Source organism: Acromyrmex echinatior, chromosome 17, assembly GCF_024713525.1.
Source record: "Acromyrmex echinatior isolate Ae372 chromosome 17, ASM2471352v2, whole genome shotgun sequence".
In the NCBI taxonomy this organism is placed as follows: Eukaryota; Metazoa; Arthropoda; class Insecta; order Hymenoptera; family Formicidae; genus Acromyrmex; species Acromyrmex echinatior.
The window spans coordinates 3,964,471-3,985,987 of NC_141868.1; the positions used below are offsets into that span (position 1 = coordinate 3,964,471).

A 21,517-nucleotide genomic window follows, 5' to 3' on the forward strand; every position below is an offset into this window, starting at 1 on the left:
TCCGATTTTCATTCAAACGACATTAATTTTACAAATTATCGCGCAAACAAGAATCATGGCAAATTATAAATCTAACAATGAGATTTGCAGATCGCGACGCTCTTTCTCTTTCTTTCTTCCTCTTAGTTATTTACTTTTATTTTGACTCGATTTGATTTTAAAATTGTTTTTTTTTTTTTTTAGTTTAAGTCTTTATTACTATAAATAAAGTTTTAGGTTATTTCTGTGATTAACTTTAAAGTAAATAACGTCTATATTAACATACACACTTAAATATATTAATGATAAACTAAGTTTAACAATATTTCCTTGAATTAAATTATCTAACACTCCACTGTTTTTAACAATGTTTAAGTTAAACAAAATTAAATTAACGATAAAGTTTTAGTGTATTCCCGTATCAACATTATAATCTTGTACTGTAACATGTCTGACACTTGAGAGAAACTCAATCACGAGACGTACAATAAATGACGATTCTTTTTCTCTTTCTCTTTCTTTTTTTACACGTACCTTCAATTATACATGTAACTTGTATTTTTTTTTTAGCTCAGTTAGCTTCTTTAGTTTTTTTATTCCTTCTCATTTACTTGTTTTTCTTTTATTTTCCTTCCGTATTATTTCTCATTATCATTTTGATTGTTTCTAAATGTAATTATTATATCGTACATCGTCAGATATCTAAATATCAATGATAATCAATCCGTTGAGTTAAGTAATAGTTTGTTATTTTTAACTTCTATGTCAAATGTAAATTAATCAATTCATTTCTGTGATTAACTTTAAAGTAAATAACGTCTATATTAACATACACACTTAAATATATTAATAATAAACTAAGTTTAACAATATTTCCTTGAATTAAATTATCTAACACTCCACTGTTTTTAACAATGTTTAAGTTAAACAAAATTAAATTAACGATAACAAGTAAGAAGTATGGCATCTACAGAACGATTAAAAATAAATTCAAATTAATAATTTGACATTACATGAATTTGACCACTGAGAAAAATGGTTTGATTGAAGGTGATTCTAACCCGACTATATTAATCAAGCTGACATCTTTAATAAAAAGATTGATTAGAAATAGTGTAGCACAAAATTTAAAACTTGATTTTTTTTAACTCTATTGCACTCTTTTTAATAATTGAATTCAATAAAATGAAAATAATAATAAATACAGAAACACTAATTTCATCAACGTAGAGAAGCCGAGTTTAAATGTGTTTTAAATGTGGCAATGTTGTATGTTTACTCTCGATCCCGCGACTTGCTAGGTTAGAAAGTAAATATTTGTTATAATATCCAGTAGTAAGCATGTAATATTCTATTACATACTATTTGGAAGAAATGATGCGACATTATAATCTATACAGAACCGTTAATATTCGATAAGTAACCATGTCTACAAACTCGAATATAGAGCGTCGAAAAACAGCCAAATTATATTTTTTTATTCGATCGTGTTTCAATAAAAGATAATTTCCTAACCAATTATACAATAACTACACAATAAATCGATCCCAAACTTCATACAGACATTTATTAATACTTAAATTAGATATTTGATATAAATTTTAGAGACATTTTGTTTCTTCATCATATTTGAACAAACCTTAAATAGTAATTCTGACGGAAAATGAACGAATCAGAATTTTCTGCTAATAAATCTATTAGAATTCTGATTGATATAATTATTCTGATAAAAATAAGAAGAATTCCAGTATAGATTTTACCGGAAATATTGTATCAATCAAACAGTTTTTTCTCAATTAAAATTCTAATAAATTTAACCGGAAAATTCTGATTCGTCCGTTTTTAACTAGAATTTTTTTTCAGTAATTAATACGACGTTTGAGAGGATCGTGGCCCTCAGTAAATAGCGATATTTATCTGTCTTTTTTTTTATTCCATCATCAGAAGGGTCCATCATCGGTGCCGAGTGGAATTCGGTTCATGCTTCGTCTTCGGAGAGACAAGGAGAGATTTTTTCTCGCGGTGCCAACCAGCACGACGCAGCGCGATATTTTCAGTTTTGACGGAGCTAAAAACGCGGCGTCGTGAATTTCGCCTTCGACCGACTTCGAAAGACGCCTCTGCCCTCCGCGGTGCATTTCGGCTGCGCCGTCGCGTTCTCTCGGTTCAACGAGGGTCATTCCTGAGTCACAGACCGGACGTCCCGGGCCAATGCGCTCTATCAGCATCTCGCTCCTTCTTCTCCTTCTCTCTTATTCGCCCGCCTTCCAGAAATTTCGATGACGAATTTCGAATCCCGACCGCGAGATACATTTCCACGCTGCCCTTCGGGAGAGATAAAAGTCTCTCTTGTGTGGAAACGCATCCAGAAAAAACGCGCGGATACTTCAAGGGCGAAGAAACGTCATACCGCAGTAAAGTCATAAAGATTTCACAGTGTTTTAATTCACTGCACGGCGTTCAACTGAATGAGCTTGATAAGAATAATAGTTTATCTTCATCGCATTTAAATATGGTAACGACGTTAAATTGTATTTTTAAAGGGAGGATATTAAAGGAGAAATTCTGTTTTCATACAGCTAATTTTTCTATTCATTGGGAAATCCATTTTCTAACTTTTTTTAATCGAAATAAACTATGATTTCCATGGTGAAATTTTTCTTACAATTCTTTAGACAATTTTTATCAGAATTTCTGTATAATTTTACAATTTTGTAAAAAATTTCTCTTTTTTGTATAAGTTGGAACATTTTTCGGAAATACTGATTGTAAGAGAATCTACGTCTCTTCTAGAATTTTTCGCATGAATTCTGAAATATTGTAAGTTTCTAAAATTTCTTATACTATTATACTACTTCCTGAGAAAAACTTATAAAATCAGAAAGGAATTTAATATATTTTTCAGAAACTTTCATAGATTTATGTAAATTTATATAACAAATCCCTACAAATATTATAAGAGATAATACGAGAGTGTTTTCATAGCAGGCTTTTAATTCCAATTCTCATTTAAAGGTGAGATTTTTAATTCCGATTTCCCGTCTATCAACCAACACGCGAAATACGAGTCTTGGTCTTCGGTTATTCTCTGTGCCGCCGTTCGAGAGGGATCATAACTCGGGATATAAACTCGCGCGACTATGCGAGCCGAGACCGCGAATAGGGAGCGTTCGAATAATCGTTCTATTTTAAGGCTCGGATTACACGGAAAACGTGAGTCGGCGACCTGTGCGGAGGCCTCATCCCCGGTCACATTGCTGCAACGTGACGGAATCCCTTATATTTCGACTACATCTAACCGGCGTCATTGTTCGAACGATGCGACGGGATTAAATGCAGCCTTGGTCAAAAAAATTGGGAACTTGTATTTTTCATCTGACATTCTTGCATCTCTACCACCTACAATGGCATTACGTAGAAATTTAAAGGGTTCTTGTGAACAAGGATAATTTATACACCGAGAAAATGTCTGGACGTATCAGAATTTTCTGGAATCTACTAAATTCTAGAATGCTTGTATTGCACGTGATAGTCCATTTATCTGTGCTTCTTTTGATTTTATCTACGCTTATTATACATTGAAAAAGATATTTGGTTGAATTAATTGAAATTCTGATTGAAAATGAACGATCAGAATTTTCTAGTTAAATCTATTAGAATTCTAGTTGAGATAAGCAAGTATTTTTCTCGGTGCAGCGAATACTTTAATCAATTTTTTAGCAAAAAACTTTAAATGCCTAATTTTTTTGGCCGAGGCTGTATACATATATAATACTTGACACGCGCGAATCTTCAAAGCAGATTGTCGGCCCCGAAAGAAAAATGTTTATTCAAGATACCGCCACGTGACTGCATGCTGTTGTTCGGTCGGTGCAATGCTCGGCGAATGACGCATGTACAAGGTTTTGAAAGAGATTTCAGAGACTTCGAGAAACGCGAGAGAGATTATACTAGTAAATTCCAAACCCTCTCCATTCCGATCTCCATAACGATCTCTTAATATCGCGAAAAGATATCCAGAAGCGAATTCGACTGAATTCCTTTTTGATGAATTCAAAGTGCGCACTACCATTAAGACAACTGTACGTTGATGTAAAAATGAAATACAAATATTTGATAGTAATATAAATAAACACGTTGCGAAATACAATAAAGTGTAGGATGATTTTGAAATTTAACATATTTTTGTATTTATATATAAACACACATTTTATATCAATTTGTACACGATGGCTTTAAAGGAAATTTCTTTTTAGGAGCCAAAGTAAAGCCTTAATAAACTTTTACTTTTATAAACGGCCAATTTGTTATTTTTATATTTTGAAGTATTTTTTGGAGGTTCAGTGTTAAAAGTAACGACGAGAAAGAAACTTTAATTTCTTTTATTTCAGGGCCAGAGGAGAGAAAAGGAAACTCCCACAAATCGCCCCGGATCATCATTGATTGAACCATAAAAGAGAGAAAGAGGAGCCCAATATGGACGCAAAAATTCAGAGATATTCATAAAACATGTATCTTTTACGTGTAAAAAATTCAAAATGTTTCAATAAATAATTTTCTTAAAAATTACTTTAAAAAAATATTTTTAAATTCCTTAAAGCGTTCTTAAAAACATTATGATTTATTAAATATTTTTAATTCCTAAAAGCACTTTCAGAAAAAATCCTCTTTCAATTATATGCAGCGAATTTGCTATTAATTTTTCAAACAGTCGCAATTACGAAAATTAGGAAATTTTTTATTTCGTAGCTATACAGAGAAACGCGAAATATACTAAAAATAAGACAAAATCCTTATGTCTTAAGTGCAATGAGTTGTGCGGCTCATCTACGCCGTTTGCATTTGAGGTTGAGTGGCGAAGCGGAAAAATGGATCACTACGTGCGACGAGGCTCGCAAGAGTAAATTGCAAAAAGGGGAGAGGGGTGGAGGGGGAGGATCGCTCCACAGTTTTCCAGATGATCGTGACTGTGAAAAGCCTCGTCACACGAGAGTGCGAGACAAAAGAACGAGAGACGTGCGACCGCGGGAACACGCGTGCGGACGGTCGTAGATTTCCTCCACCCCCGCCCCTCCCTAACCCCTTCCTCACCCTTTCCTCCAGTTCCACGCGCATTCCATCCGACCCATTCGTTTCCCCTCCGTGCGTAACCTTCAACCGTGTATACAGGGTGTCTCCGATCAAGCGCAGTATCAGAGACAAGATGCGTCTGGTCCCGAAAGTCTAAACATCGTCATCTGGATTCTTACAAAGTTTACGACGGTTTGCTTAAAATTTATGGATGGGAGAATCCATGGCTGCTCCGGCTGGTGCGCGAGTGCATTCGTGCAATAATTTGCGGTATATTAGATCGAACTACGTCGCTATACTTGTTTTAAGTCGACTAACAAGATGTTTTTAACCCTCCGAAGCTGACACGATGACTCTATTGGATTCAATATAAATTTTATATCTTTATCGAGAATGCCAAACAATTTAATTTTCTTTGTGTTATGTCTGAAAAAAAAATTTGGGTTATTCTTATTAAAAATATATTGACTATCTTTATTTTCTCTTTTATATGAGTTGTTATTTTGATTCCTTGATATTAATTAGTTACCTTTCAGTTAACGTAAATTAATTGGGTCTTACAGACCCAGCGTCAGTAATTGTGTTACAAAATCTTGACGTCAGCTCCGGTGTTACGACTCCACTATTATAAGTATATTAGGAGTACATTAAGGAATATTATAAGGATATAATAATACGCCATTATATTTATTATTATTATTATTAGCAATTACTAATATTACAAAGTAACATTATTTGATAATAATAATAACAGCGTATTATTGTATTCTCATAATATTACTTAATATACTTTTAATACACTGTAATAATTATTGCAGTACATTAAAAGTAATATAATACACCATTGCATTACGGTATTGTTCATTACACCATTAAAAATTAGCATAATATATTCTTTTTATCATTCCATTTTATTACTTACCATCAGTCAGTATTAGCATTTGAATTTACTAAGCTTCGATTCAAATTCAATGAACGCCGTTCATTGTTCCGCAGTTCGCTCGCGTTCATCTTTCCTTCTGGCACCGTCCAACTTCCAGTTTGAAATTTCGACAGCGTAAAGAAAACCAGCGGCGCTGCACCTACCCCTTGGATCCCCCCCTCCCCCGCAAAAATAGGTCAAGATCCGCGGCGATGGTGCGTCCTCGGAGGACTCGGGACGACGGGAAAGGGGCGGTGAAGGGAGAGGAGTGAGGGAGCGACACGGTGGAGCCAGATAGAGGGGCGCAGAGAGAAAGAAAGAGAGAGGGAGGGGGAGGGAGGGAGAGTCGTGTGCATGCTGCACCATCAGGCGATACGACTGCGTGGAGGGGAGTGCAACGAGCGGAGGTGGGGTGTCCGGATGAGGGGGGAGGGCGGCGAAGGGTGAGAAGGGGACTGGCGGCGCGACGGCAACCGCCGCTCTGCCTTGAACCTCGCACGGTGCATTGCCCGTCGCTCAAGGGCGTCCGCTGCCACCTCCCCTTCGTTACCCAGCCGCCCTTCCCCCCATCGACGGAGGCGCGCGAGCGCTCGATGGAGGCGCGCCGCGCCGCGCCGCGCCGCGCCTCGCCTGCTCTCGTCGTCGTCGTCGCTCGATTCGGGGGCGATATGATTTCCTAGGGTATCGACTCTCTCAACATTTTCGGGACACGTCTTTTCGTGGATATTTTTGGAGACGTTTCGTGGAGATGTAGGGTGAGTTGTAGGTATATGTACTCTCTTTGACGCGACGCAGAATCGAAAAGCAAATCGACTCTTTCGTTATTAACATCAAATGTCAGATGTGACATTTTGGGAAATTGATATTCTCGAAATAGATAAGCTTTTCGTTCAATTTTTCCAGTATCCAGGATTTTTGGATACATTAATGTTTTCCAGGAGGAATAATAATATTATTAGTTTGCGGGAAGAAAGAGAGAAAGTCAAACCGATTGTATTAAAAGTCTTTTTATTTTCTCTCTAAATCTGAATCAGTGGATAGTCACTAATTATCCGGTGGCATACTTGGATAATCAGTGAAGTTTCAGCTAAAAAAGGAAGAATGTTTGAACATTAGATAATTAAAATACTGATATTTTTTTTGACGTTAATTTCAATCTTCCAATCTTTCATATTTATTGAATTTACGCACTGAAACGAGATTAGTTAGATCACATAATAAAGATTAGACACGTTAGAGATCTCACATTTCATTTACTGATTACCAGTGACATACTTGGCACTGATATTAATGATTATCCACTGATTCAGATTTAGAGAGTTAGTCATAATTGTTAATAATTTAACAATAATAATAATATAATAATAACAAAAGAAATTAGAAGTTGTTTAAATGTTTACACGATTTCCCTGCTTGCTGTTTGTATTTTCCTCTCATAGTACAATATATATATTAGGTGTTGGAATTAATTCGTAGCGTTTTACAAGTGATGGGAAGTACTTTCATTAATGTATTTTTTAATGCTCATGTGAAATAAATAACATTCTTTCATTAAAAAACGCTATGAATTAATTCCAACACCTAATATATATATATATCCGCGCATAACAGCGATTATAATAATTGCATCATGCTTATCAGTTACTTCATAACAATGCTAAAAAATTGTTGATTGCCAACAACAAACAGCGTGAAAAAAATCTTATTTGCCTCATCACTAACGACTTTGTTAGTCAACGAGTATACGGTACCTGCTAACAACGAAAGGGTTGCAGCAAAGAGCACGTGTGCGCGCCACAGTTAAAATCAAGGTCGACTTAAGTTGCACCAGGACTATTAATACTCCGATGTTTGTTGCTTTCGACCAGCGAGAGCAGATGTTTCGGTGAGTTAATCGAGTTTCGGTATTCAGACCGTCGTCGCGTCCTTATAGGCTCGTTTCGAAGAGATATTGACTGCACGCCGCTCATTCAAGGGCAACAACAACGTTCTCGTTGCTGAAGGGAGAAAAAAAAACAAAAGAGGAAGAGAAAGAGAGAGAGACTTTTGCGTTTCGCATGAACATTGTTGCACCAGAAGCCTACAGCGGATGCGAACATTGCAGTTCGGCGTCAGCCGCGTGTCCAGCCTGATTAATTAAAGCGACGAGGCATTCATTCTGGTATTTTTGAACTCACGAGCGCAGTGGATGGTTGTTTCTAAACACAGAAACGCGCGCGAAAGGACGTGCACGTGCACTTTTAGCTACGCTATGCGTATTTATTCGCGCGTGATGCATCGTAAAGACTCACCGGAGCTGCATAACGGCAATATATCTTCCGCACCTGTAAACACAGAAAAATGTATTTAAAGTTATAGTCAATAAAGCACGCGACTTATTTTATTAGCTCCAGGCTAAAAAGTTAAAAATATTTTTTTTAACTTTGATATTTTTCTGATTACGTTGTCAAATTTGTAATTTGAATTACTTTCAATCATTTCCATTCGCCATTGTTCTTATTTACGTCACTAATTTAAATAAAACCACAGTAAACAACTTAAAGAAATGTATTAATATGTTAATATATTTTAAACACGACACCGTATATGCGAATATACAAATTTCTTACTTTTCTTCTTTCTTTTTAATTTAATTTAGGGTTATTAAAGATTCAGAATGATTGTGTTGAAACCGAACGTTATCGGCTCGCAATGTGGAATAAATTGATTTAATAAAAAGAATGTATATATAATGTATTAATTAATATTAAAAACATTGACCGTTCTTAGCGTTCTTTATCGTATTTGAAATGTTTTAAATTTGATTCGAGTCATTGTTTATCGTTTGCTAAATGCATACGTTAATGATACGTTATGAATCGTTGTTTAGTCTAATAAATAAAATCGATTTTGTAATACAATTATTAATACACATTATTGTATAATATATAAATAACATATAAAATGATTAACATATTATATAATATACAAATTATGTATATTATATAATTTTTTTAATGAAATAAAAAATGGAAATATTTCAAATTTTTTCATTCCAATATTGAGAATAAATATCTTCATTTTTTACTGCTAAATTAGCATGAAAGAAACGTTTGTTTATTTTGAGATCGTAGAATTGCAACGATTTTGACATATACATAGAGTTAAAAATGATAAATTATGATTTTTTTCTTTTAACTCGATGCATTAAATGTTCATAACAAAGTATTTTTAACAATAATTGTAATTATATTTCAAGAACTATTGTTAAAAGATACTGTGTTATGGAATAAATATTTGAATAAATAATTCCAAAAATGTCAATTTTTAAGAAGTGTTTCTCTAGTCTTTTTAACTTGAAACGTGTATAAGTGTACTGAGAGAAAAGTATTTGTGATTATAATGGCATGGTAAAAAATTATGGTCAAGATCTTCACTTTTATAGTTATTACTGCTGTAACGTTAGTAATAATTATATTTATTTTACCATAAAAATATGTACTTGACACTAAAAATGGATATAATTTATAGACTATAAATTACATCTAAATTATGATAATTGCAATTATTTTTTTCACTCAGTCGTGCAATTAAAACACGAAATTGTATAGTCCAAATAAACTTAATAAAACAGTAAATACGTAACATACATTAATAAAAATCAATATATCGTGTATAAATACCAAATACACGCTAATAATAATTAAATACCGTACAAAAAATTACCGTTCCAGAAATTAAAACGTAGGTAATCGAAATTTCCATTATAATAGATTAATCCGATACGAATGATCGAACGATTCCGATTGGCGGCTGTTTCCCGTTAGAAGGGACGATAAACAGGATAAAGGCGGACGATTCGATCGGGAGGATCATAAAGCGACGACGAGATACAACGTGTGTTCCCAACGACAGGTACGACGGAGGGGTTATCGATTAAGACCGTACTCGGCATCCCGTACTCGCAAGTGACAGGCATAAAGGCGATACATTACAGACCGGCGTGAAATCGGCGTGATTCACCGACAGCTACGACATTACGTACTTCCCAGCTGGGGAATGTGTATGTCGCGCTGTATTTTCCCATGACAGCCGACAACGGATGACACGAAAGCCTAGAAACTGGTTACATCACTCAGACGACGACTCTCGCCGGAGATTCACGTGCCGGTTTCGCGTTATCGCATTTAAACGCGCAGATCGATAATATGTATGCAAACGTATGCCGAACGCATGGTCTTTTTGCTCATTAGTTCATGTCGAGGCGTCTCGTTTATCTCTGATAAACTGCAAAATCAGGTGTTTAAAATCTATGTAGGAATAATGTTTTCTTCTTTTACAGACTGGACACTTTAATGTTTACACTTATTTTTTATATTTAATAACGTGAAGAGAAGTTAAAGATTTTTTTCCTTTTGTATTTGAAATTTAATGAGGGAGGTTTGGAAACAATTTAGAAACTTGGATCAAACATTATTTCAATGAAAAGTAGACAGTTTTTTTTAATAATAAAATAATTAAAACGAAATAAGGAAACTTTCATTTAAACTGTTTTATTACATATACAACATTTACTTTTACACAAAAAGTATAAATGTTCAGTTAAGTCTAGTCATTTTTGCTGAGACCTGACACATCCTCAAATTCAAAACAATTTTTTATTTAAATAACATTACAATCCGAAGCGCCACTACGGTCTAAGTATTAAGATGTTGAACTAATATATATATTATTCAAACGAATGAATTAATTTCAGAAATAATAATTACGTGTCGATATGGTTGTCGACATTAACGCAATTAATCTGAAATGTAATAATCCCCCCAAAATTCCCCAAATTAATCTTAAAAAACTGTAATAAACTTATTGCGAAAAAATATTGCCTCGGCCGGGAGTCGAACCCGGATCTCTTGCATTCCGTGCGAGATAAATTTTTTATTTAATTTCTTATAAAACAGTTCGAGTTTTAATGTTACACATTTAATCTTGCTTAATTAATTATTTTATTAATTGATTTTAAATCCCATTTGTCTTATTTCTTGCTTGAATTATTTCTTCCTTATAAATACAAATAACTAATCTCCTTGACATTTAATAAACGTCTTGTTATTTAACAAACTACCAATTCTTTCCTTATTATTGTATCGACCTTTTTCAAGTTTCCAAGTTTTTCGCTCCTTTTTCAAATTATTTTTTCCTTTTCTGAATTCGGACAGCAAATTCCATTTAGAGATTAATTTCAAGAATTCGTTCCGTTTCGCTCTAGTTTGAGTTTCGCGCGAGCGAATAATAGACCGCAAAGAATTAACGCGACACCGACGCCGTCCCGATTACCTAATGGCCCGCCGTTGCGTTAGACGGCGATCTAACGGAAAGATTAAGTGACGATTAGGCGAGGAGAAGAAAAAGAGCTCGGCCACCCGCGAAAGTGCAGCGACGCGATGCAGACCTGCAGGCCTGCAGGCAACGTCCCTCTGTCACACAAGAACCTAGCAGTGCAACTAGTTGCATAATCGGCTGCATTCCCCGTACTCGCTTACTCGTCACGAGGCTCGCAAACGCATTCCAACCTCGGTTATGTAGGCAGTATCTCTCGTACGTAAAGGTAATGCCGTCCGCGTTGGAGCGTTTGTCGAATTTAGAAATAAACGGAAGATCATTACCGTCGTATTGCGCCTGCAAATAAAACTATTCAAATGTCTGTCATTACTCGCGTGGGTATCCAGAATATTAGCCTCATAAATTCGTTAAATGTACAAGGAAAAAGAGCATCTTCTTGCATTAATAGGAATTCCGGCTGAAATTGCTAAAAATAGACAAATTAGACTTTTTTTTCTAATTGAATCTATTATGATTCTAGTTGAGGTAACAGAATTCTTGATACGATCAAAATCGTTTAGTTCGTCCATTCGGTATATAAATATTTTTTATACCCATCAATTATCATACCTGAGTGAATTAATACATAATTAATACATAATTAATAAATAATTCCTTGAAAGATGCAAATCTGAAAATTATTCTGTTGGAACATTAAAATAACTATGCAGGAAACTTAAGTACGATGAGCAACGCTGCAAAAAGTTTTGACATTCTCGGAACTGGGTTGAGTGTTGTACACAATTATTTTGACAGTTGTTCCAACAAAATAATTTTCAAATCTGTATTCACCTAAATTTTCCTAAAACTTCAACAAAACCGTTCTTCCAGCGTATCGAATGTATTCTGGAAACGAAAAAAATATTACGGGATTGTTCGACATACGTCGTAATACGTGGCGAGAGCGCAACATAGTCGAACGCAACGCATTGATGTCGGTTGATAAAAAAAAGAAAAAAGGGGAAGGAGGCGAGAGGGGAGGGGGGGGGGAGAGAAAGAGAGAGAAGGTAGGCAGTTAGGGCTCGCAAACACAGGACGCGAGCGGAGGCAACAGAAGGCGAGCAGGAGGACGGAAGGAAGGGTGCCGCCGTCGCGGCGCGGAGGGCGGCGTCGGGGAGAGGCTGCGGCAGAGAGAGAGAGAGAGAGAGAGAGAGAGAGAAGGTTGAGGTTATAATACCAATGGAGCAGTGGCCGCATGACCTTGCGTATGCGTCTAGGTCGATGAGCCACGGTCATTAGGCGTCTCGAGCGCCGAAACTTCGACGAATTTCTACGCGACAGCGACGCGGCGCGGCGGAAGGGCCGCCTTACGTAACGAGCCTTGAAAAGAGTCGGTTTAGCACCGGCATTCAAGTGCATTCCGCCGCATTAAGTGAAGTAAAGCGGTGGGTAAGAATTCATGCGCGACCGAGCGGATTTTCAACGAGAAAGGAGAGAAAATCCCACCTTTGCGGCGACGTCGTCTTGGAAAACGCGTGTAATCGACGTTGAAGCGGATCGTGTAAAATATAGATTGATAATCTAATAAAGTTGGCGAAATGTACAAAATAGATTGTTGTAAATAATAGTCGATTATGTATTATCCGCGTGTAAAAGGTATGTAAATGTATGCTATAATGTATTACGAATTATTAAGGAGAGACATGTATGTTTTATCTAAAAATTCTGTATCTGTTTGAAGATTAATTCCATTCTTCTCTCTTTTAATGTAAATCATCTCTGACGACTCTGACATTAATCTCTTGTTATAATTGCATTCAGTGTCTAAGATTTCAACTTCATCTCAATTAAATTCATGACCATAATGCAATCTATGTTCGGTTATAACTGATTGTACAGATGTGCATCTACAGATATGGTTCTTATGTTTCGAAATTCTAGTTTTTAATTATCTGCATGTTTGACCTACATAGGATTCATCACAGTCATAGGATTCATCATGAGATTTTGTAAACGATATTCTTTTTAGATGAAGCAGGAAAAGAATCTTTCTCGTTTTGATTACACATTTGTGGTGTCTTTGTCGTAATATAAATTTTTTTGTTGTTATTTAATTCTATTGTGAATTGTATCAAAGATAAATTTCAATGGGTAATCATTAACCAGAAGAAAGTTCACGATAAGTTCTAAAGTTTTTTTTATGAAACATAGAATGAGAAATGAAGAAGGCTTCATCAATCATATTAAATATTGTGTCTCTCTTTTATGTAAGAGGGTACTAAGACAAAAAAACTCAAAAAATTCTGCGTCTACAGCGCCAATTCCCAATTGCCTGTTTATATGATTATCTTTTAGAATTATCTTGAAAATTTAGTTCGTAATTTATTTACCAAATATATATATTCAGTATGTTTTAATAAGAACATTCCAAGTATATAATTTAAAATAACTTAGTATGTTTTAATAAGAGAGACTACATTAAGTATATATTATAATATATTAGGTGTTGGAATTAATTCGTAGCGTTTTTTAATGAAAGAATGTTATTTATTTCACATGAGCATTAAAAAATACATTAATGAAAGTACTTCCCATCACTTGTAAAACGCTACGAATTAATTCCAACACATAATAATAAGATATATTTTAATAAAAATAATCCAAATTTACAGAGCAATATAAAGAGGATTAAATTGTTTGATATTTTTAACAAAAATATTTATAACTGAAAAAGTCCAACAGACCCACCGTCAGCTACGTATAGTATATACTCAATGTTTATTCATTTTTATACGAGTTACGTCATTTTGGTTCGTCATAATTAATTAGTCCCTTTTAATTAATATTTGAAATAAATTAAATAGGTCTTATACAGAGCCAGCATCAGCAGCTGTCTCACAGATTTTAGTCGACTCTGGAGGGTTAAGAAAAGTGTTAAAACATATTGATATTAAAGAATCCATTTACTGTTACGTTAATTTGCTCGAGAGTCTCCCGTCGAAAGCAAAGCGTTCAACGATGTACTTGAACGTTAGCAGTAAACGCGCCCTGCGCTTTCAATAAGAATGCAAATCGCACATCAGCAAGGATTACGCGCGGCAGAATTAACAGCATTTTTCATTTGAACCGGGACTTGAAGCCTCGTGCATTAAATCCCGCAAATAGTCCAAATCAGCCGAGATCCCTTTACGCAGATTTACGGCCGCGGTGAGACCCAGAAATAAATATGAAATAAATCAAGGAGAGGAGAGGAGAGAGAGAGAGGGGGGAAAAGAACGGAGAGCTTTGCGTGCAGCGACGTCGAAACGCGTGATTTTCGAGATGTGGAATCGATATGATTCTCAGATAAATAAGACCGCCGGCGTCGCTGCTCGTTGCATCGAGACTCTCTACGGTTGCATAATCGACGCATTCTCGGTGCTCGGTAGGGCTTGCAAATGCACGTAGGTGGGTTAGGGCGCGTCCGAGTGTGCGACGTACGCACGCACGCATGCACGCACGCACGCAACGCGGTGATGAGTGCGATAGATACGCGGGCAAAAACCGGGACAGTGCGAGACAGGCTCGCGGGAAAGCGTTTCAGAAGCTTTCGAGGAATCGCAATTACACGAGTGAGACATCTTCGGGGGAAAAAAAAGTATAAAGAGAGAAAAAAATGGACGGTTGCTTAATAATTGAGTAGAAATATGTCTCATAATGTATTACTCACTGGAGCTAATACCAAAGTTATAATATTCCTTTTTATAGAAATTGTGCCATTTTGGGGTTTCTTGAAATTACCTAATTCTAAAATAAATTTCAGAGAGAGATCCATTTAACATACATTTAAAAGACATTAATTAGTTTCAAGAAATCAAAATAAAACTAAGTTTATATCTAAAAATAGTCCAAGAGTGCAGATGTAACTTTAAAAAATTTAATTAACATTTTTTAATTGCATTTGCAATATCAAATAAACATTAAATACACTGAAAAAGAATTTACTGAATCTTCATACATATTTTTTTTTTAATAGCATTAATTAAATATTTACTTTCAGTAAATAAATGTTAACTCGAAATAAAAAAGTGTATTAATCAGTATTTAAATCAAATTAATGATTTGTGTACCGAATAAATGCATGCTTTACATTTACTAAATATTTGCTTCTCACATAAATTTGCTTAAAATTTAGTATTTATTTTTTTAATGTATATTTTAATAAAATCTGAATTTATGTGCAAATATATGAGACAGGAAATTGAATTGACATTTTTATATAATATGGCAATTGTTACAATAATATATACAAAATTTAAGAATTAACAATAAATTCAAATATAATATGGCATTTATTTATCTCAACATCTCTACTTCACAAAGCTCAATTATTTTTACTCATCAGAATTTTTGTTATCCAAACAAGCACCGCATAGTAAGTCCAATAGACTCCGGAAAGTAATAAACAGCTTTTTATATTCGGTTTTTTATTATTGAAAAAATACAAAAGCCTGATTATTCCCATATGACTCCATAAATACATTGTTTATTATTACACTACACCCTACGCTACACGGAAAGAATTTTGCCGAAAAATTTAGCTAGTTATAGATATGAAAATAATTTTGTTAGACCGTCAAATACGCAGCAAATTTTTTGTCTTTCAACAAAATCATTCTTTTCACAGATTTAATTTCTAGCTCTAGATATGTTTCTTATTCGAAAGAGTAAAAATTGTGCCAATCTTGAAAAAGAGTTTAAAGCAAGATTTTACTCTTCAGAGTGACAATTTACTCTAAAAGTTTTAGAGTACTTAAGTCTTGATCTACATGGGCAAAAAGTAGCCTTTCATATGCCCCTACAATTAACCGTGTTACAATTGAAATCATTCAACATGATTTCTTGCAATTCCCAAGCTGTTAATACTCGAACGTTGCAAATTTAACGACACGATCTGGAACTTGGAGTGCGCTTGCTGTTCGATCGAGGCAGCTTCTACGAAATGATCGTGAATCGTAATAGCGATCGTGAATCACGTGAATCGTTTGCGCATAAACGCGTGTATTACAGAAGGAGGAGGCACGTTACGAAGAAGGAGGAGCGAGAGAAGAAACGACAACGGAACGAGCAGCGGGAATGACCTTGCATATGCGAGGTCTGGAATGAGCCTGGAATAAGCCCGGAGCCGATGTGCCGATGTGCCGATGCGCGACGTGTCGTCGTTCCCATCGTATCGTCGTATCGTCGTCGCGTCGCGTCGCCGCGCCCCGCGGACGTCCACCCGGTCGCCTCCTTTCTCTTAAAAGCGAAGGTCCGACGCTCACAGGATGCAACGCGGTATTTATAAATACCCTCAGCCTCTCTTGTCTCCGTTCGTTTTGTGTTTGTGAACGAACGAACGAAGGAACGAACGAGCCACCGCGGAAAGACATTACGAGACGCATACGGGAGAGGTGAATGCGTTTCGCCTGCAAGGAAAGTGCAATCGCAGTCAAAGGCCGAGGATGAGCTATTTCTACAGGCGCAGAAAGAAAGAAGAGAGAGGAACTTGGAAAAAAATTTTTAAGACCTCACATACCTCACCGACTTTAAGCGACAAGTCGAAAAACAGAGTCCTCACCTCCTCTTCCTCCCCGAGAATTCGTAGAACGAAGGAAAGGCGTTACTCTTAAAAAGCAAGTTTTTGTCGCACACATATTTTTCGGTTTTATATTAAATCCTTCCGAAATAAAGAAAATATAAGGCTCGTTGTTTCCAAAGCAATAAGATGGTTAGCAGCCAAACACGAGGAAGAAATGAGTGTTAAGAAATAAGAATTAAATAATTTATTTTCTATAAGGAGGCAGAATAGGCTGAATAGATGAGGGTCATGAAATATTATGATTCTTGTATAGTTTATGGTGCATTCTGGGGTTGATTATCAAAATTATTCTTTCACAGTCTACTTGAACTTTACAATCATCAATCATTAGTATTGTATAAGCTGCATTTTAATTTTGCAGATAGTTTTACAGGCGTATTGTTTACATAATTTCGAAAAGTATATTGATAGAATGTGAGAGAAATTACTAAATTTTAATATAATTGTTTGAATAGTATAATAATATAACATTTATTTACAAAATAAATATTTGTTAAATAAATAATACAATAATTAAATTACATTAATGGTTTTTGTATCAAATAAATATATGTTTACTTTAAATAAATATTTAAATGATTTTATTCAAACAAATATTTAGTAACATTGATTACATTGTTCTCTCGGTATATTAATTTTGTAACTTTAGTCTCTTTTCTTCTCCCGGACGTTAAAATACAACGCGTGATGCATCGGCAACATTTCGTTCCTTTCTAAGAATCGCGGTGCCATTCACTGATTAAGCCGATATTTGCCGACGATTAATTTTTACGGCACTAGGAAAAAAACACGCGATAAAAAAAGAATGAGACGTCTCGGTGCATATCCGAGATCGAATCCGCCAATCGACGTCGATTACTGTCGATTGTTAAAATCAGTTGATCTGACGGAGATAAGAGAAAAACCGTCTATTCGCGTTGCTTGCATTTTTTACATTAAAAATCATTTTCGGTTTCTCTCTATTTAACCCGAATATACATTTATCTCGTTTTAAGTGCACAAATTTTGGGGAATTTCAAGCAACGCAAACAAATCTTACAGTCATTCGACTAAATTAATTTCGTCTTTATTTCTTTCGATAAAGAATGCATGTATTTAAGTCAAATATGTTACACATTCCCTAACGAAAAAATAAACAATGTAATGTTAGAAAAAAGGTCAAAGACGAGCAGAAACTAAGTACGTTAAAATATTAAATAAATTTAATGTATTAAATATATGAAAGAAAAATTAATTTCGACTTCACAAAGTCTTCTTCAGCGTATAAACTACGAGAAGTAAAATTAAATTACTTGACAAGTCATGATTAAGAATTAAAAATTAAAACGTCAAAAGATAAAATTGAAAGGTGTCGCAAATAATCGTAATAGGATTGGTCAGAAGGAAAAAATTGGAAATAATCTTCTGTCGCGCTCTTGCATTGCATTCCGAAGCCTCACCACTACTCTATTATCTCAAGACAAGCAAGTCAACAAAGAATCGAACGTGAATCTCCATTGTATTTCCCGGTTACTCAAACATTTAACACGCACATCTACAATAAGCCATTATCTAAGCTTTAAATCTTAAGATTAACTTTCTTAAAGTTTAAAAAACTAGATAATGAGGCTTATTATAGAAAGCCCATAAATTTCGAAGAAATACCGCAGATCATGATATAGTTATTATGAATCGCTATCGAGGATTGAGAATGGAATGGCTAAATTAATTTAATCAATTAAATGAACCATTTTTTGTTTCGTACACAACGAATACCTCCTGCAACGTAGCAGGTTGTACATATCGTGACTTGTGACTTCGAAGAATTTCGTATCTCGACTGTTTTTCAAAGAAAACGTATCTCCGTCGATTATTCTCTCAAGTTGATCGAACGATGCCGTAAGCCTCCTCCTCGTCGTCGTTATTGCAACCGTCGTTACTTCTCGTTACGTGCACGTACATCGCACGCACACGACATGACACACATCGATATGACACAAGACGGATTGCAATGTCATACCTCGAAAAACAAGACGCAAACGTCGCGCGAGTTCATCGTCCTGATCACCTTAATGCGCGCGTAAATATTTGCGAAATTCTATGTCTCGCTTACGCACGCCTTATTTAACGCCGATTAATAGCCGTTCGGCGAATCTGTAAAATTCTTTATCGTCCGGCTTTTTTAAGATAATGTTCACGTCACTGTTATATAAAGCCGAGGCGAGAGCGGCTATGAAAAAAAAAGAGCCGAAAAAACTGCGATATCGTGAGAATTTTGGGACATAACAATTTGTTTATTGTGTTTTTTCTGGATCTGACGACTGATACTTATAATACTGGAAATTATGTAACATTCGTACATATTAAACTTTTGATACGTTAAAACTGTTTTAATCTTTTAATTGCCCGTGTTTACTGTGCTGTAATCTTCGACGCATGAATAAACAACTCAATATGTAACAGATTAAATTCACTTAATTACTTTCCTCATTTTCTTACTGCGTTTATAACCATTAAATTTAAATTTTAATTACATGTAATTAATTATTTATTAGATGTTATTATGTGTCCATTTTATTTTTTATTTATTTACATTTTTTCAAATTCTCTTTATTACTTTCTCCTTTTCTTAAAACTGTTTTATATTGTAATTCTTAATGATTTTTATTCTAATTATATATAATTATTTATTTATCATTAATCATTATAAGAAGAAACAGATTTTTAGATTGATTATCATTAGTATTACATTTAATTTTTTTTTATTTTATTGATAAAATTAACTATTAATTTTTATTTATTCATACACTCCAAGTCAAAAATTTGGAAATATTGTTTAAAAACTGACATTTTTGGGATAACAAATTCAAATATTATTCATATAAAATGATATTTTTAAATAATTCTTTACTATCAACAATTGTTATTTGATTTAAAGAATTATCGTTAAAAAACACATTGTTACGGATATTTGAATAATTCCAAAAATGTTAATTTTTATCAAGCATTTCCTGTCACACAATGTATATACAACAGTTTTTATGATACATCAAGCCTCTCCTAAGCTTTCAATATTTAGACAAGTGTCGGAATAATAAGATTAAAACCAGCAACGCTCGATTAACACGCAGTGTTAGGTAGATCAAAGGAGCAATGGAAACCCAATCCCTTGAGTTAAATAATATTATTTTTAACTTTCATGTGTGTCAAAATACAAATCACCCTTTCGGCGATTAGTTTCAAACAAAGTCCATATTAACATATAAAACTTAGAAAATGTACTAACAATAAACTAAATTTCATACGCATATTCTCGAATGAAATTGTTTAACACTCCATTGTTTTTAACCAAATTATATCAATATCCTCAACATAACGATAAGAAGAAATGGCGATTACAGAAATAATTAAAAATAACTCAAATCGAGTATAATTTCATTGTCATCATGAATTTAACAGTGCGGGCGTATCTGTAATCTTTCAAGGCTGCCTTTTTTTCGGCTAGACAAAACGCTCAAATGTTAACGACGACGGCGACAATGACCACCACTACGAAGGAAGCGACACGACGACAGCCGGGTTTAAGTGTCGGTGATCTCACTTTCGAGGAATGCCGTCCGTACGTTTCACCAAAGTGCATCGTTCGTTGTCGCGACAACGATATCGACCTCTCTCGGTATCACCGACGTGAGCCGAGCCGAGCCGCGCCGCGACGCCTGTCCCTCACAGGGTCGAAAATAAACGAGATTCTCTCTCCGTTTCTCCCTCGCGGTGGCAGAGGAGGCTCGCAATGGTGGAGAAGCGAGAAAAGGATGGATGGAAAGAGAGAGAGAGAGAGAGAGAGAGAGAGAGGCGGAAAGAGAGCGAAATTGCGTCTCGCACGCCGCGAAAGGAGTATCGATCCCCGTATTATCGCCCGCTCGCTCGCGCCGGATGGCCGTGAAACACCCGGCCTGTGTTTTATTCAATTCTCTCCGAGAGGAAGCCCGATATTCACAAAGCCTCGCGCGGATGACATAAGAGGAGCCAATCGGCCAGCCAACGCGCAGAAGCGTAACAGGTCAATGCCGACGTCGTCGCGGCGCGACATTGACCAAGGTCCGGTTTCGATACATATGTAACATATATATATAATCCCGATAATAAATATAAAATAATAACGCGCGTATGCGTGCGCTCTTGCCGATAAACTCCGCGATAACAAGGCAAATCTGTAAAAATAGACAAATATTGTGATAATCGGATAAATCGGAGCGAAGGAGAGAAACACATCTCTTTTTTATATTAGACGTAACAGAGCAGTTCATAGACCAGCTCTTAAGGTGTATCAGGTGTATAGTTTCTGTAAAAAGTGACTGAAATTGGAAATTTATATCTTCCGGGTAAAAATAAATGTATATATCAAATATATATATATATATATATATATATAAATATTTAATATATTTAACAATACAATTTTATAGTTTAAATGAAAATTTGCTCATCTTATTTTAACTATTTTTTAAAAACATGTCTACTTCTAAATTTTCTCTATTATTTTTAATATAAATCACGTGCATTCTTGCCGATAAACTACGCGATAACAATATAAATCTATAAAAATAGATAATAAATATTTTGATATGAAAGAAAAAGAATCTGTAATT

General features: G+C 35.0%; 1 long non-coding RNA gene across 1 annotated transcript in view; it reads right to left on the reverse strand.

The window, feature by feature from the left end:
• Positions 1-21,517, reverse strand: part of LOC105151824 (uncharacterized) — a 156,317-nt gene that overhangs the window by 80,885 nt on the left and 53,915 nt on the right. The window contains exon 3 of the long non-coding RNA XR_015547986.1: positions 8,263-8,295. This is a non-coding gene — a long non-coding RNA (uncharacterized LOC105151824). The remainder of the gene's footprint in view (positions 1-8,262; positions 8,296-21,517) is intronic.